Genomic DNA, 15,699 nt, shown 5'->3' with positions numbered 1-15,699 from the left:
GGAAATGTGCAGCTTCAGGTGGTTGGGGAAAGTAAAACATATATGGGATGTTCCTTTCTATTTTCTTCCTTGCTGCATTGCTTCTTTTGAAGAATAAGAGAATGCACCAAGGTGAGTAACAAGGCAGCTTAATCTCTAGATGCTGGCAAGAGGAATTGCACACTCTAATCATGCTTCTCTCCATCCTGCCCATTTAAGCTCTTTAAAGTGTTAGCTTTGCTCAAAAAATCCTTCCCTTCCCCCATCCTCCAGCAAACTCATACTTCTTACTGCTTGAGAAGGATCAGGAGATTTCTGCTGTCTGTGCTGAGGTGATGCCTCTTGGGTGTGGTCTTGTTGTTACGGCTTTCTGTAGGTTCTGATACCAGGCAGCACTGCCTATTCTCTTTCCAGTCTTCTGATATGCCATACTGAATTTCTTTTTCTCCATTAAAGTCCTGTGATGATGATTCAAAGTGGGCAATTTTTGGACCACTGATCTGCAGACTTTTAATTTTTACTGACATTTTCATGTAACACAAAGAAAGATATATGGGAAGAAATGCTGACCTGATTGAATTTCTCATAATGAATCATGTGTAGTAATGAACTATTTAAACTCCTTACATACAATGTGATCTCATAAATAAAATAAAGAGGTCACATAAAGAGGAGTGAAAATAGTTTTTCCCATAGATAAAATAGCTGGAGTTGATTTCATAAACAATGCAATCGTTTCTTTAGACCAGGAATGCCCAATGTGGCAGCACCTGCTGGCACCTTTCCTGGTGCCCACCAAACATTTTAAAAAAGTGGGTGGGGTCCAGGTCGGGCTTTTTGAGTTTCTGATGTTTATGATATAATGCAAACAGCGGCTTTATGTAAAGTACTTTACTTATGCAGATAGCAGAGTGATAGTCTAAAAACTCAGTGGAACTGGAGTCTAATTGGGTGTTACAGCTAAAATGCTTAATGTCTCTAACTGAAATTTGTATTGAACTTATCAGATCTTGTATTGTCGATGTATTGTCGAAGGCTTTCACGGCCAGAGAACGATGGTTGTTGTGGGTTTTCCGGGCTGTATTGCCGTGGTCTTGGCATTGTAGTTCCTGACGTTTCGCCAGCAGCTGTGGCTGGCATCTTCAGAGGTGTAGCACCAAAAGACAGAGATCTCTCAGTGTCACAGTGTGGAAAAGATGTTGGCAGGTCATTTATATCTACTCAGGAGAGGTGGGGTTGAGCTGAGTCATCCTGTAAGAGTTTCCCAGGGTGTGGAATGCTAATGGCGGGAGGCTTCACTGTATCCTGAGGAGGTTCTTTTGCATATGGATTGGTGCTTGATGTGCTAATCTTCTCTGCAGGGCTATTGTCGGGTGTAGAGTGTTTTGTTAGCCTGGTGTTTTTCAGAACTGGAAACCATGCTCTGTTCATTCTTAAGGTTTCTTCTTTCCTGTTGAAGTTTTGCTTATGCTTGTGAATTTCAATGGCTTCCCTGTGCAGTCTGACAAAGTAGTTGGAAGTGTTGTCCAGTATTTTGGTGTCCTGGAATAGGATACTGTGCCCTGTTTGAGTTAGGCTATGTTCAGCCACTGCTGATTTTTCAGGTTGTCCAAGTCTGCAGTGTCTTTCATGTTCTTTTATTCTTGTCTGGATGCTACGCTTTGTGGTCCCAATGTAAACTTGTCCACAGCTGCAGGGTATACGGTATACTCCTGCAGAGGTGAAGGGGTCTCTACTGTCTTTTGCTGATCGTAGCATCTGTTGTATTTTTCGGGTGGGTCTGAATACTGCTTGAAGGTTATGCTTTTTCATAAGCTTTCCCATCTGATCAGTCATTCCTTTGATATATGGCAAAAACACTTTTCCTGTAGGAGACTGATCTTCCCAATTTTATAATTCAGGTAGCTACCCTTCAGGTAATTCAAGTATCAGTTTATCCATTTTTAACATCACAATGTATATCTCATCAAGTCAGTTCCAAAATGCTCAGGAATTTCTCCCAAGTTTTTTTCCCTGTGCAAAAACAGTGTGGGGGGAGGAGAGGTTTCCCATTTCTGCTGCCACGCATACACACAATACCTTCACATGGAGCAGCAAAAATGAGGAAATGTCTCCCCTCCGTACTGTTTTTACAGGAGGGGGAAAAGCTTGGGAGAAAGGCAGGAGCTCTGTCTCCCCCGGTGGCAGGTTCCCAAGCCCATTTGCACTCTCTTTTTTTAATAGAAACCATTCTCTGGAGCTGCTGTGTGATTGTACAGAGCAAGAGTTGGCTCTGGCAAACTTGGAAAAGAAGTAATGTGTAGAGGGACCCTCAGGAGCAGCTTTTCATTGGTCATTGGAGAGAGTCTGGTCTGAGGGGATGCAGCCTGGAAGGCTGCATCCCCTCAGATCAGACTCAAATTACCTAGTTTATTAGACAAAATATCCAAAATCCAAACGTGAAGCAAAAATACTGCATGGGCAGATTATACACTTGACAGCTGGCATCTTTAAATGTACGGTGATGTTATTATTTACTTACATTGTCTCTCAGCTCTCAGCATATCTGCTTTCACTTTACTTTGTCTTGATTTGCAACTAAGATACTGTAAAGGGAAAGCAGATATGTCGTCAAACTTCTTGAACCATGACTAATTTTTTTTAATAAAAGGACATCCTTCATCTCAGTAATATGAATAGAGCTTTTAATGATCCTTCCCCATCTATTTATTTTGCATTGTGTTCAAAAGAAATCAAATCCTGTTTTTCAGTCAATTGGATGCATGTGCTGTGAGGGGGATTCATTTCTTCAGAAGAGCCCCCTGTGTCTAGCTATCTCAAATTACCTTTGTGGTAATGGAATCTAGAGATGAGCAGACAGGAGACTGGCCTAATTAATATAATAAAATGCTTGCTTTGTTGTCACAAGCACATAGAAGCTCAGGAAATTGAAGACCTTCTCATATTCCATAGGGGGTTCTCAAATCATGTTGCTTATTTTCTAATTTGGTGCTGTGTGAAGCCTGTGTAGAAGTTCTTTTTCATCTTTCCAGCTGCATGGAAGTTAGTTGTGATTCCTCTGTGGTGAGGACAAGGCAGTCACAGACTCAAAGTAGTTTATTTATTATTATTATTTCATGTGGTTTATGATGAAGTCCTTGATAAAATGAAGCCTGGTAAGTCTCCATAAAACAAAAAGATTGTTCTGAACCACTTCAGAGAAAACTGAGACAAAATACTACTCTCTTGTAGAACTTATTTTCACTCCAAAAGAGAACAGAGTCACATGGGCCTACAGCATAGGATGACTAGGTCTGAAAATGGGAATGGTTTCTCTCTCATATTGCCAGAGGAGTTAGCCGTGTTAGTCTGTAGTAGCAAAATCAAAAAGAGTCCAGTAGCACCTTTAAGACTAACCAATTTTATTGTAGCATAAGCTTTCGAGAATCACAGTTCTCTTCGTCAGATGCATGGAGGGCAAAAAGAAACTGGTCAGATATAGAGGAGGAGAGGGGAGGGCGGAGTAGATGCAAACAGTTCCTTCTGATATGGAGATGCACACCGCTCCTTCTGATATGGAGATCAGTTTGCTTCTGTAAAGGAAATCAGTTACTTTTGATAATGAGATAACCATTCATAGTCCCTATTCAGTCCCAGCTTGACAGAGTCAAATTTACATATGAATTCCAATTCAGCAGCTTCCCATTGGATTTTGTTTTTGAAAGGTTTCTGTTGAAATACAGTGACCTTTAAGTCTTTGATGGAATGTCCTGGTAGATTGAAGTGTTCTCCCACTGGTTTCTGGATGTTGCCATTTCTAATGTCAGATTTGTGTCCATTTATTCTTTTGCGTAGAGGTTGGCTGGTTTGTCCAATGTACAGAGCAGATGGACATTGTTGGCACATGAGGGCATATATCACATTGGAGGATGAGCAGCTGTAAGAGCCAGAGACAGTGTAGTTGATGCCATTGGGTCCTGTAATTGTATTCCCTGGGTAGATATAAGGGCAGAGCTGGCATCTGGGTCTGTTGCAGGGCCTGGTACCTGTACTGGTGACTCTGCTAGCCGATTCATGATTGTAAGTGAGAAGTTGTTTAAATCGGCCAGGACATTCAATCGTCTTGCTGGGGGGGGGGGGGGGAATGCTCTAGAGAAAGCTGACATGTCGGTGAAGTCCTCCCCTCTCTGTTAGAACTGTTAGGATCGCTGCCTTAAAAGTCAGAGAAAGCCTGCGTTTGCAAATCGTTTCTCCAGTCGCAAGCCTGCTCTCAATGATCTTTGGGGGTGGGCAGCTGCAACTTTCTTAGCTTTCTCCAGAGCATCCCCCCCTCCCCGAGCAAGACGATTTGCAAAGTTGCAGCTGCCCGCCCCCAAAGATCATTGAGAGCAGGCTTGTGATTAGAGAAATGATTTGCAAACGCAGGCTTTCTCTGACTTTTAAGGCAGCGATCCTAACAGTTCTAACAGAGAGGGGAGGACTTCACCGACATGTCAGCTTTCTCTAGAGCATTCCCCCCCCCCCCCAGCAAGACGATTTGCAAAAGCTGCTGTCGTAGGCTTTCTCCGTCTCTTCAGGCAGCCGTGCTAACAGAGAGGGGAAGAGAAGGAAAAGGGGTGTGGGAGAGGAACTTCAGTACCCAGAAAGACTTGCGAAAATGATCAAGTGCCCTTCACGTGAAAGATGTCACTTGTAGCGAGGCTCTCAGAAGAGCCTTCACAGCCTTCACAGTGCAGAAGCATTCAGCCTCAGAAGAACCTATCCCGACCCTGAAAAGTATGGTGGTCTATAAACCTATGCCAATAATATTAATGAACCTCTTTGATTGAAAAACAATGTGAGAAATGATTAGAGACAGTTATTTGTTACATTGGATGGGTCATGTCCACTGACAGAAATGGAGTATCTTATTATTGCAAAGCTCTTTATAACTTATGTTAATAGAGATTAGAGGTTGCCAGGTGAGGTGCACAGAACAACATGTTTGGGAAACCAGGGGTACAGATTATGACGTTCAATTCTAGGCCTGTTTCTGATCTGTTTTCAAGAACCAGAATTAGCATGATTACCTATTCCCCTGGTTTTGCCTTAGAGATGGCCTGCCTGTCATTGGGCACATGCTTTGAAAGAGAGCCACAAGAGTGTGTGGAATCCCGTTTGCTCAGTGCTGGTTTCTAAAAATACCCCATTCTCCATCCAAGGATTAAAGTGATTTTGCAGAGCAATTGCCTAGAAGAACAAGTTCCTAATCCTGCCACTTAAATTTGCCTTCTTAATTTTATAGGCCTCACATATCCTCTGGTGATTTCTGTGAGGAAATAGCCAAAGGGGGAACATTAGGCTAGGCATCACTAGAAAACCAAATAAAGCAACAGAGCAGCAGATATGAAGATCAGAGTGGGATCAAAGGAGGAGGACAGGCATTTCTTCGAAATGATGACATGTTGGGCTCCATTCTGTGGCACAAACGATCCTTAAAATGTTTGTCAATGAAATTGTTAAAAATGATGGTAGAAGTGTGTCCATTATAAAAGAAACTGAACTAGACAGAGGCAATATACTTTAACTGCTGGATGTATCAATTATGATGCTAGAAATATTTATTTATAAAATTATACTCAACATCATCATTATAAAAACCTTCAAGGATCTTTAGAAATTATTGTATCTACTAGAATTGTGCTGCAAAAGTATTCTTGTTTTCTGATTGACTACTATTACAATCCTTCAGCCAATTCAACATAACTCAGGGATCCAATATTATAGAGTCTTTTTTTCCCTTGTAACTGCCACATGCAATATGTCTAGACATGTTGCTTTTTCTTTGTGAACGGGACTTCAGTTACCTCAGAAGGACATTTCCATGCCTTACAATACTTATTCCTGATTGCTGAGTGGACACTAAGAGCAGAACCACAAGTGACAAAAGGCACAGATTGGACACCTGTCAGCTTCCTTCAAGTTTTGATGGGAAATGTAGGCATCCTAGTCTTGAAGCTTGGTTCTCTGACTGCTGTCCAATGGACTTTTCAACTGTCACTTGTCCAACATTCCGCCAAGCTGCCTACATTTCCCATCAAAACTTGAGGGAAGCTGAGAAGTGTCCAATCTGTGCCTTTTGTCACTTGTGGTTCTGCTCTAAGAGCCAAAATACACGAGAAGAAATACCTAGATTCAGCACGTGTTCTCTTACCTCAAGGTTTGCCGGGATCTGTAGGCGTCCTGGAAGCTTAAAGTTTAGCATTTACAGAGCAGCAGGAAGGGAAATACAGGCGCCTGTATTTCCCTTCCTACTGTTCTGTAAATGCTAAACTTTAAGCTTCCAGGACGCCTACAGATCCCGGCAAACCTTGAGGTAAGAGAACACGTGCTGAATCTAGGTATTTCTTCTCGTGTGTTTTGGCTCTAAGTGCTTAGAGTCTACCTTTTGAATTAGTAATCACTAGAGCCAGGCTCCCACAGAGTAGAGGCTTCATTTGCATGTGTTGAACCAAGAAGAAAGGGGATTTGGCAATGTGGGTGGCTGATATTTACTTATTTAAGCTGCCTCTCTTTAAGAAATGTGACTATCCCAAATGTGACCCTTGACTAGAAATCCCAGTGCTGTGAGGTATCAGTCTCACATTACATTGCATTCATGTCCTTTAAAAGTCACTCTTAAGGAAGTGTCCAGTTTACTCAGTCTGTGGTATGGCATGAATAACTAGCTATGGTCTGCTAGCATAGCACAATAAAACTACTGTAGTATACACATTGACTCTATGCAAGCTGGCATGGAAGTATATAAGACTGAGTTCAATTGGGCTATACCCAAGTAAATATTCATATGATTGCAGCCTAGTAATTGTATATGCGATGCAATAAAAGAAGCCCTGGCCCTCAGTTTGCAAGACCCAAGCAAGTATGTCTATGATAGGAAGTTTGGGAGGCTATTTATTCATAGGGTCGCTGTGACAGAATGGGCTTTTAAATGACAGGTTTACTAAGTGCAGGATTCAGAGAGTGCAAGGTAAAGTTTTAAAAAACTGCCTGAATAAAGAATGGTTGAAAGGCTGCTCCCCCCTCTCTGTGATTGGCCAGTGAGAAAGTAACAATTGGTGCTGACAGAATTGTTTAGAGGAGTTGAAGTTTGGAGTCTGACAAGGAGGGTCAGAGTAGTAACCCTGTGTGTCAGGAAAAAGGAAATGTTTGCCCTAACTGGGACTTAGGTTTAAAGAAAACTTTTAGTTAAAGTATTTAAATGTGAAAGCCAGCACTAATTTACACAAACAAGATAGAACTGAGCGGGTGGTGTGTGTGTGTTATTGACAGAGGAAGTGAAAGGAGACTCCTCTTCAGCCAAGTGATCAGGTTTATGTCTTTTGGAGAAGAATAATTCCTGCCCATTACCTTAAAAAGGGGCTCGGAGGAAGACCCTGGATCTAGTGTAAAGGGGAAAGAGTGATGTATTGAAGTCAGAACACATAAGCTTACAGCGAAATCTATGAAGAAACCTTGTTAATGTAACGTAAGTCTGAAACTATCAACCTCTCACTTTTAAGATCTGTAACTACTGAAACTGAAACTAAGCTTTAAGAATATTGTGACTAAAGTTTGTGAAGTATTCTGCTCTACAATCAAAATTTACCTCAGCTTTATTTTCCCTGCCTACCTATATACCAGCCCTGCCTGTTTAATAAACCTGTTTTTTCCTTTTGAACTTTACTCAGCCTCTAGTCTCATTTCATTTAAAGAAGATGTGGGCTCCTGCTTCTCCCCTACCAAATATTTGGGCTGGGATATAAACCAAAAACATATAGATTTTAAAGTGTGGGACAAAAGGAACTTTAGATTATACCCTGAGATACGCTACCAGAGGCTGCTCAGTCCCAGCAAGCAATCTTGACTGTTTTGGAGGGAAAATCTGCCTCACAGTGGGGGAGTGGGGCCTCTGTCATAGTCACCATAAGTCAGAAGTGGCTTGACAGCACATAACACACACACACAAATTGCATATGTATTTGTGCATCTGTTGTGCTTTAATGCCTAGTAAATAGCCTTTGATTAATTACTCTCCTTTTGCCTTGGAACTCATTTTTTTGCCCCAGTTCTTAAAAGTCTTGCCTAACTGCTACATTGCTCTAAGGTACATGGTCCAGGCTGGCCTGATCTTGGCTGCTAAGCTGCACTGGTCCTGGTCAGTACTTGGATGAGAGATTATCAAGGAAGTCCAGGGTTGCTACACAGATGCAGGCAATGGCAAATCACCTCTGAACCTTTTTTCCTTGAAAACCTGATGAGGTTGCCATAATTTGTCTGTGACTTGGTGGAACTTTCCACTGCCAACAACTGCTACATTACCACTCCGCAACAATCCAGAAAGAGTGGATAGGGGTGAAGTGATCCAACTGCAACTCTGATTTAATCTTCCCAAACCTTTAGTGTGGCTTTAGGCTGATGGCAGCAAAATCCTGGGTTGAAAACTTCTTGAGATAGGACTGTATCAGGGAACTGTATTTGCTCTGCAATTGGCAGATCTGAGTTTGTGTTGTCAGTAGTGTGATTATTCTGTTCGGATCATGTCCCCAACTTGACACCAGGGGTGTAATCACCACCATTTCTAGAGCAAAAAGGAACAGACATATTTGTTTAACAGTAGTTTGACAGGCAGGAAGTTAACTGATGACATTTGTTCTATTACATATCCTTGACAGGTAAAGCTTCACCTGCTAAATTCCTGTGAAGCTAGGCTGCTCTGAAAGGCATAAAACCAGAGCCACTTAAGGGAAAGAGGAAGGAGAAAGAGAAAGTCACCTCTAGGTTAGACTACTGAAACACACTCTACACAGGGCTTCCCATGAATCTGATTCGGTGGTTACAGCTGGTGCAGAATGCGGCAGTGCCAGATCTAACGATGGTTTATTTAAAAGGAGCCTCACCATTGCCTCCTTTAGTGCTCTGGGGAAAACCCCAGAGCTCAGGGACAGGTTGATAATGGCCTCCAAGGGATCCCATAATCCATCAACACTGGCTTTCAGCAGCCATGACGGACACGGGTCCAGGAGGCACGTGGTAGGCCTCACTCCCTGCAGAATCCTGTCCACCTCTTCCCCAGAAAGAGGGCTGAAGTGATTAAATATTACCACCAAAGACAGCCAAGGGGCCTCTAGTTCACCTACTGTATCAACTGTGGCTGGTAAATCGTGGCAGAGAGATAGGATTTTATCAGCAAAAAAGCTCGCAAAAAATTCACAGCTTATAACCAAATTCAAATTTTGGTGGTCTCCACCTGAAAGGGGAGACCAATGAGCATACTACATTAAACAATTTAGCCGGGCGTGAGCTAGCTGATGCAATGGAAGCTGTGTAGAATTCCTTCTTCGCAGTCTTCACTACTATCTCATAGGATTTCTTAAGCAACCTATAAGATGTTCTTGTTCCCTCGTAGTTCCCGTTTTTGTCGCCACAGCTCCTCTGTATACCAAAGGACTCGGCGATTACGGGAAATAAGAGGACAATGGGGAGCGATTTGATTGATGACATTGGAGAGCCGGCCTTGCCAGTCTTCCACCAGCTCATCCAACGAACCGCCATGGAGCATTGGTTCCCGCAGAGCATTCTGGAAACCAATTGGATCCGTAAGTCTCCGCAGGCTAGCATAAATTTGTTTGCCGCCCTTGGGTGGGGGGTGGCATATCCAACCAAGCCTCCAGAACCACATGGTCTGACCATAGCACTGACTCTACTTTATCCAGAACCACATTCAATCCCATCCCAAAGATCAGATCTAGTGTGTGGCCTGCTTTATGTGTGGGGGCTGATACAAATTGGGAAAGTCCTAGTGTTGCCATGGCCGACACCAGGTCCGCAGCCTATACAGAGGTGGCATCATCAGCATGGACATTGGAGTCCCCCAGTACTATTAGCCTGGGGTACTCCAAGGCCCACCCCGCCACCATCTCCAGTAGGCACGGCAGGGTGCCTGCTGGTGCGCTGGGTGGTTGGTACACCAGACAGACAGCCACACTTTCCTCAGCGCTCCACACCAGTCCCACACAATCAATGCCAGAGATCTCCAGGATGGGAAGCGGTCTGAAGGAGAAACCCTCTCGGATAAGGATTGCTACTCCTCCCCCCTGACCGAGACTGATGATGGACCGAGTATCCCGGGGGGAGGGGGTCAGCTCACCCAAGGCAACTGTCTTGCCCTCCCTCACCCAGGTCTCGGTCACACATACCAGGTCCATATTAGCTACTGCAAAAGTATCATGCAGAGTGCTAGTCTTATTGTTTATGGACCTGGCATTGCACAACACCAGTGTCGGAGGGGGATTTAACTTCCTAGCTCCAACACCTGCGTGTCTTGAGATAGGACATAGGTTAGAAGGGCACTGAGCCTCTCCGTATCCTTCTCCACATTGACTGAGTCCCACCACCATATCTTCCCCGTCCCTAGAGGACTGGGATCCCTGGCCCTATCCCGGTTGCCTTCCCTACATTTGCCGTCCTTACATCGCAATAACCTCCTAGCAACAGAAGGTAACACCAACTCCAATCTGATGGACTTCTTATAGAGCAACCTAAGTGAGTTCCACCTTATGTAGCAACATCTTATAGAATCAGGGTTCAATCCAATTTCCATGATTCGATTTAGCACATTTCCCGGTTAATAATCCCACTCCCAATATCAGTGTGTTCCTGGAAGTGAGCAACATGGAGAATGATTTCTAGGACACTTCCTCTGAAGGATCCAGAAGGGATTTCAGTTTTGAGTTCTACAGGTCTAGAATAGCTCATTGATCTATGCAGCCTTTAAATTAGAGCTGCTCTTCAACTGTGGATAACAGCCAAGAGTAACAAGCCCCTTCTGCACTCCAGACTTATTCTTCATTTTTATGAAATGAAGCCGAAACCAGTGCAATCAGCTTGGCCGTGTTCCCTCTGTACCTCTTGCATGTACTGGTGGTGTGACTTTATTTATTCTGCTCCATACTCAAATCAGAATTGAAGAGCGCTGTTGCTCTTGCAGTGCTAGCCCTTTAGATTTTTTTTTCACTTTTTCGTAAGCTAAATCTATGCATCACCAGAACACTGAAGGGGTCACTATTCCCGGAATTTCTTCCTCTCAGCCCCCCCTTTCTTTATTTGATTGGTTGATTCAAGCTCTGTTATTTTCCCTATACAATATCCAACCCCTACAAACACTGAAAAATGAAAGCAATTAAAACAATGAAAGCTATGAGAAATCCTGCCCCTCCTGCACACTTGTAAACCATCAGTGCATCGATCCAACACTGGATTTAGAAGAAAAAGAAAAAGGAGGAGGGGGAGTGGGAGAAGGGAGGGACTGAACGGTGGGAAGAGGAAGTGGCTGGACAGATGAGGGTGGCTAATCACAAAGAAGTGGGCTGGCAGGGGGCAGGAGAACGGCAGAAGAAGAGAGCTGAACACTAAAAGCTGGCATAAAGATTATGCGTAAGGGAAGTGCCGACTGAAAAACAGCTTTAAAAAAAAGTCGGGGGAAAAGTGTTTCCAGAAAACCCAGGGGAAAGCTGCAAAAAAACCAGACCCACTACTAATGACACAAAACATGGTGCAGAGGATTGCAAATAAATTGATGCAGTTTGGGGGATGAAGTGGCGAAATTAACTGGTGCGGAAAGGGTCACAATCTGATCATGGGAAGCATTTCTAGGTATGGAGGGGAAAAAGGGAAAAAAATCATCTCAACTTCTGTGTCAGACTTCTCTTGAAAGTACAGGTGCAGGGTATAATAGAAAGGAGACAATCCTATCAGCCTGCCACCACAGCCTGTATGCTCTTCAAATGCCTAGGATGATTAGTAGTAAATGTAGGTGCTGTAGTGTCTTCATCTTAACCAAACAGCATAATAGGTCCTCTAGGAAATGCCCTCTAGCCCCTCCTAGTGACCAACCTTAATAGAACCCAGGGAATAACAACTGCACTTGCATACATACTTCTAGACTCATTAATGCCCCACTCAGAACAGTGAACAAAGACCTTGTTGTTGTTATCCCCAAAATACAGCTGGGAAGTTGGAGCTGAGTGGAGTGGCTTACCCCAAGGCCATTTACTAAGCTCATGGTAGTAGTGGGATTCAAACCAAAAGAGCATCAATTTGCAGCCCAACCAATATGCTACAGCAGCTGACCTACCCGCTGTACTAAGAAACATTAATGGGTTTGAATTCATTATTTTTGATGAAAAGAGGATGGCCAAATGTGAAAGATTTTTTTTTCCTGTCAAGAAACTACTTTACAAAGACCAGTATTATTATTCATTTATATATATATTATTCATTTATACATTCGACAACACATTTATATACTGGTTATAATTTATCATACCCATGCCCTTTTGTACAGAAGACTATTTCATTTAAATATTTCATTCAAAATATTGCATTTCATTCATATATAATCCAAAACTGATGAGTACATTTTATTTAAATCACACTGAAAAACTACATGGACACAAGATTCCAAGTCAAACTCCCAAGTGTTTATACCACCCCCTTTTCTGCCTTTAAAGAAACCACAAGATGGCTTACAATCATAATTAATACCAACAAAGAATACAAAAATTAACAGAGAGAATTATTAACTCATGGTATAAAGTAACCAGCAATAGCAGCAATCATAAAGATCAATTGATTTAAAAAATCAGCTGCAATAAAAACAGCTCTTCTGCCTCACAGGCAGGGCTCATTTCGAGGGGGAATGCACAGGAACGCAGTTCCGGCAGTTCCCCAAAGATGTCACGTTAGGTGGCCCCGCCCACCTGACTCTCAGCCATTTTGTGCCCATTTCGGCCTGGATCAGGCCTCTGATGGGTGGTGGATCACTCTCCCACTCATCAGTGGCCTGATCCTGACCATTTTGGGCCCCTTTTCAGCCCCCTTTTGCCATTTCAGGCCCAATTTCGTCCCTGAATGACCAGGATTGGGTCCAAAACAGCCAGAATAGGTGATGTCAGGGGGTGTGGCATATGCAAATCAGTTATACTAATGACACACTTCCGGCAATGGCAAGAGGCGTGGCATATGCTAATGAGTTATGCTAATGAGTTCCTCCAGCTCTTTTTCTACGAAATGACCCCTGCTCACAGGACTTTCAGAACGGATAAGCCATAGGGCCAAAGATGCCCTTTCGCACTAACTGAGGCAAGCAGCACAGCTTGGTATGCTACTGAAGACTGTCCAGTATTTATTTTGGCTATGGCTTTTTCTTTTTGCTAGAAATTAAAAAAACACGCAATTAAGTTACATCATCTAACCCCCTGCCAACGCTTAATATTTTTTAAAAATAAAAATGGGTTCTTGAAATATTATTACTATTATTATTATTAATTAGATTTATAGTCCGCCCTCCCCGTGAACGGGCTCAGGTGAATCACTACATACAGATAAAAACGCATTGATAAAACAGTATGATGATAAAAGCGAGATTTAGGGGCATAAAAACAAACTCTGTACCATGTTCCTAATATCCCAGGGCGAGATTCACTTCACCCTTCCCTGTCAACCATAACGGGAAGAGAGGGGTAGAGGCGTGAGGTGGTGCGCGATTTGCCACCATTCCTACATGGAGCAGATTATTCATATAGCCCCCCAATAATAGGAGACAGGCAGGGAGGCCAATCAGTGGATCTGAATACTGGCCTCAACCAAATGCCTGGTGGAACATCTCTGTCTTGCAGGCCCGCTGAAAGGACACGAGGTCTTGGCGGGCTCTAGTATCCTCCGACAGAGTGTTCCACCATGTTTACTGAATTCAAGTTCCCCTAATTACAGATGCAGAGAACTGAGAAACCTTTGATCGAATATCTGATGTTAATTTAATGTGATGATTTAAAATGTAAAGTTACATGGGAAAACAGAATCAAAGGCAGAGATCATATCATGGAAAAAACGTATAGGGACTTTAATGACATCCCTCAATTTTAATCCCTCCCACTGGTCATTATATGCAACCTCTCCAGATTCTTCCCTCTTGGATGCTATACAAATTATTGATGCAGAATAATTTCATTATTTTAAAAAGAAGGGAAGTATCTACCTTTGGTGAAAGGCCTCTTGTCCTTTGTTTTCACTCTGTCTGTGTGATGTGGGTACAGAAGTTTAAATACACCACATTGCTGGGCTTACGTAAGAGAGACTGTCCCAGGAAAGTGGTATCTGCTAAGCTACTGGGTAGATGGCATATCGACAGCAGTGGTGTACAACGAATTATTCTTTTCATTAATCAAACTCTTCTTGGCCAATGAAATCCCTGTACCTGTCTGTTTCCGCTCCAAATTGTCACAAAATAATATTCAGAGGAGCCTCAGCTTGTTATGAACCAGGGTACAGCCTCCTGCCACCACCAATCTCTTAATTCCATAAAGGGCTTTTCAGGATTTTGTTCATTGCTTCCATTCTCCATTCTGGGTCTTCACCAATTAACAAGCACAGCTAAACCTCAACATTCAGAGGTTCTTCCAAATGGGCAGAATCCAATCCCTCTCTGTGTGGAATCCTACCAGCATTTTGAGTTGTATTCCTACCTTCTACTCATTCCTCTACTAGAGTTCAAGAAAATGAACTGCTCTGCTTGGGGCTAGTCAGGGCTCCTTCGGTTCTTGACATTTCCCCAGAGAGAAGGGAAGTTAGCAAGGCACTTTCCACTTCACTGGAAATTTCCATCAGACAGTATATGTAGCAGCTTCAGAGGCAGCTGGGACATTAGAGGTGAGGCAAGAGACTGTAATGGACAGGCAGGAGTATCTGGCCAAACCAAGTGCATTGAGCAAGAGAAGCAGGTGAGCAACAAGCTGGCTAAAGCAGGATCTTTTCTAGGGTGATAACATGGATGGACCTGGATAAAGTCAATCAACAAAGCAATGCAGAGCTGGAGACCAGATGCCCTTCTCAGCCAGGCACATAGCCAAAGTGGCATAGTGCAGAGATCTAGGGAGGAATCAAAGCAATGGGACCAAATTATCCCCCCCACAAAGCCTACTAAAATAGTAGGAAAAGGGCTGGGCTCGCCTGTGCCCCTTGTAGTTTGAGCACAGGTCAAAGGAGATAGAGAAAATATCCCTGAGAAATCTGTATTATTATACATGTCAAGACAGAGACTGGGAAATATGGGTAAGTTAGTACATCAGCAGGTGAAATAGGAAGGCAGCCAGCGGACATTTGGTACCAGAGGTAGAGAAAGGAAAAATGACCTGTTAATACAAGTCCTCCTCTTAAGATTTCAGTACAATCCAGCAAGTCATGCCAACTAGATCTTTGTACTGTATCTTTACTTAGAAGCAATTTAGACTTCAAAGGAGGAGATAGATCTCTGGCACAACCATTTGCTACTACCAAGATGTTATTTACCCTATTGTTGTATGTATAGCTTATTGGCAGCGGTCTAGAGCAATTCCCATTCTTTAAGAATGCATGAGCAAGACTAGAGGCCAGGGTTTAATAGGATGTGAAAAAGAAGGTACAAGCAGAGCATTAAAACTATCATTATGAGAAAAGGAAACTGTCCTTACTTCGGCAGAAACATACCTGTATTTTATGAATATTGCAAATTATTTTCAATACCAAATTAGATGTTCATTTCTTATATTTTAATACCAAAAAATGGTTTGTGTATCAGGCCCATGGTATCTGCATCACACTCAGTATCACTTTGCAAAGATTATTTTTCCTCAATTCATTGGATTTACTTCTGACACCCAAGTATGAACATGCAGTCTGGATTTT

At 42.9% G+C, this 15,699-nt stretch overlaps 1 protein-coding gene across 3 annotated transcripts in view; it reads right to left on the bottom strand.

Annotated features, from left to right (window-relative positions):
* The window catches only part of GNAT2 (G protein subunit alpha transducin 2), a 49,443-nt gene that overhangs the window by 32,222 nt on the left and 1,522 nt on the right, over positions 1-15,699 (bottom strand). The window lies entirely within an intron of this gene.

Source organism: Eublepharis macularius, chromosome 5, assembly GCF_028583425.1.
Source record: "Eublepharis macularius isolate TG4126 chromosome 5, MPM_Emac_v1.0, whole genome shotgun sequence".
NCBI classification, from domain to species: Eukaryota; Metazoa; Chordata; class Lepidosauria; order Squamata; family Eublepharidae; genus Eublepharis; species Eublepharis macularius.
This window is presented reverse-complemented; position numbering and strand designations above follow the sequence as displayed.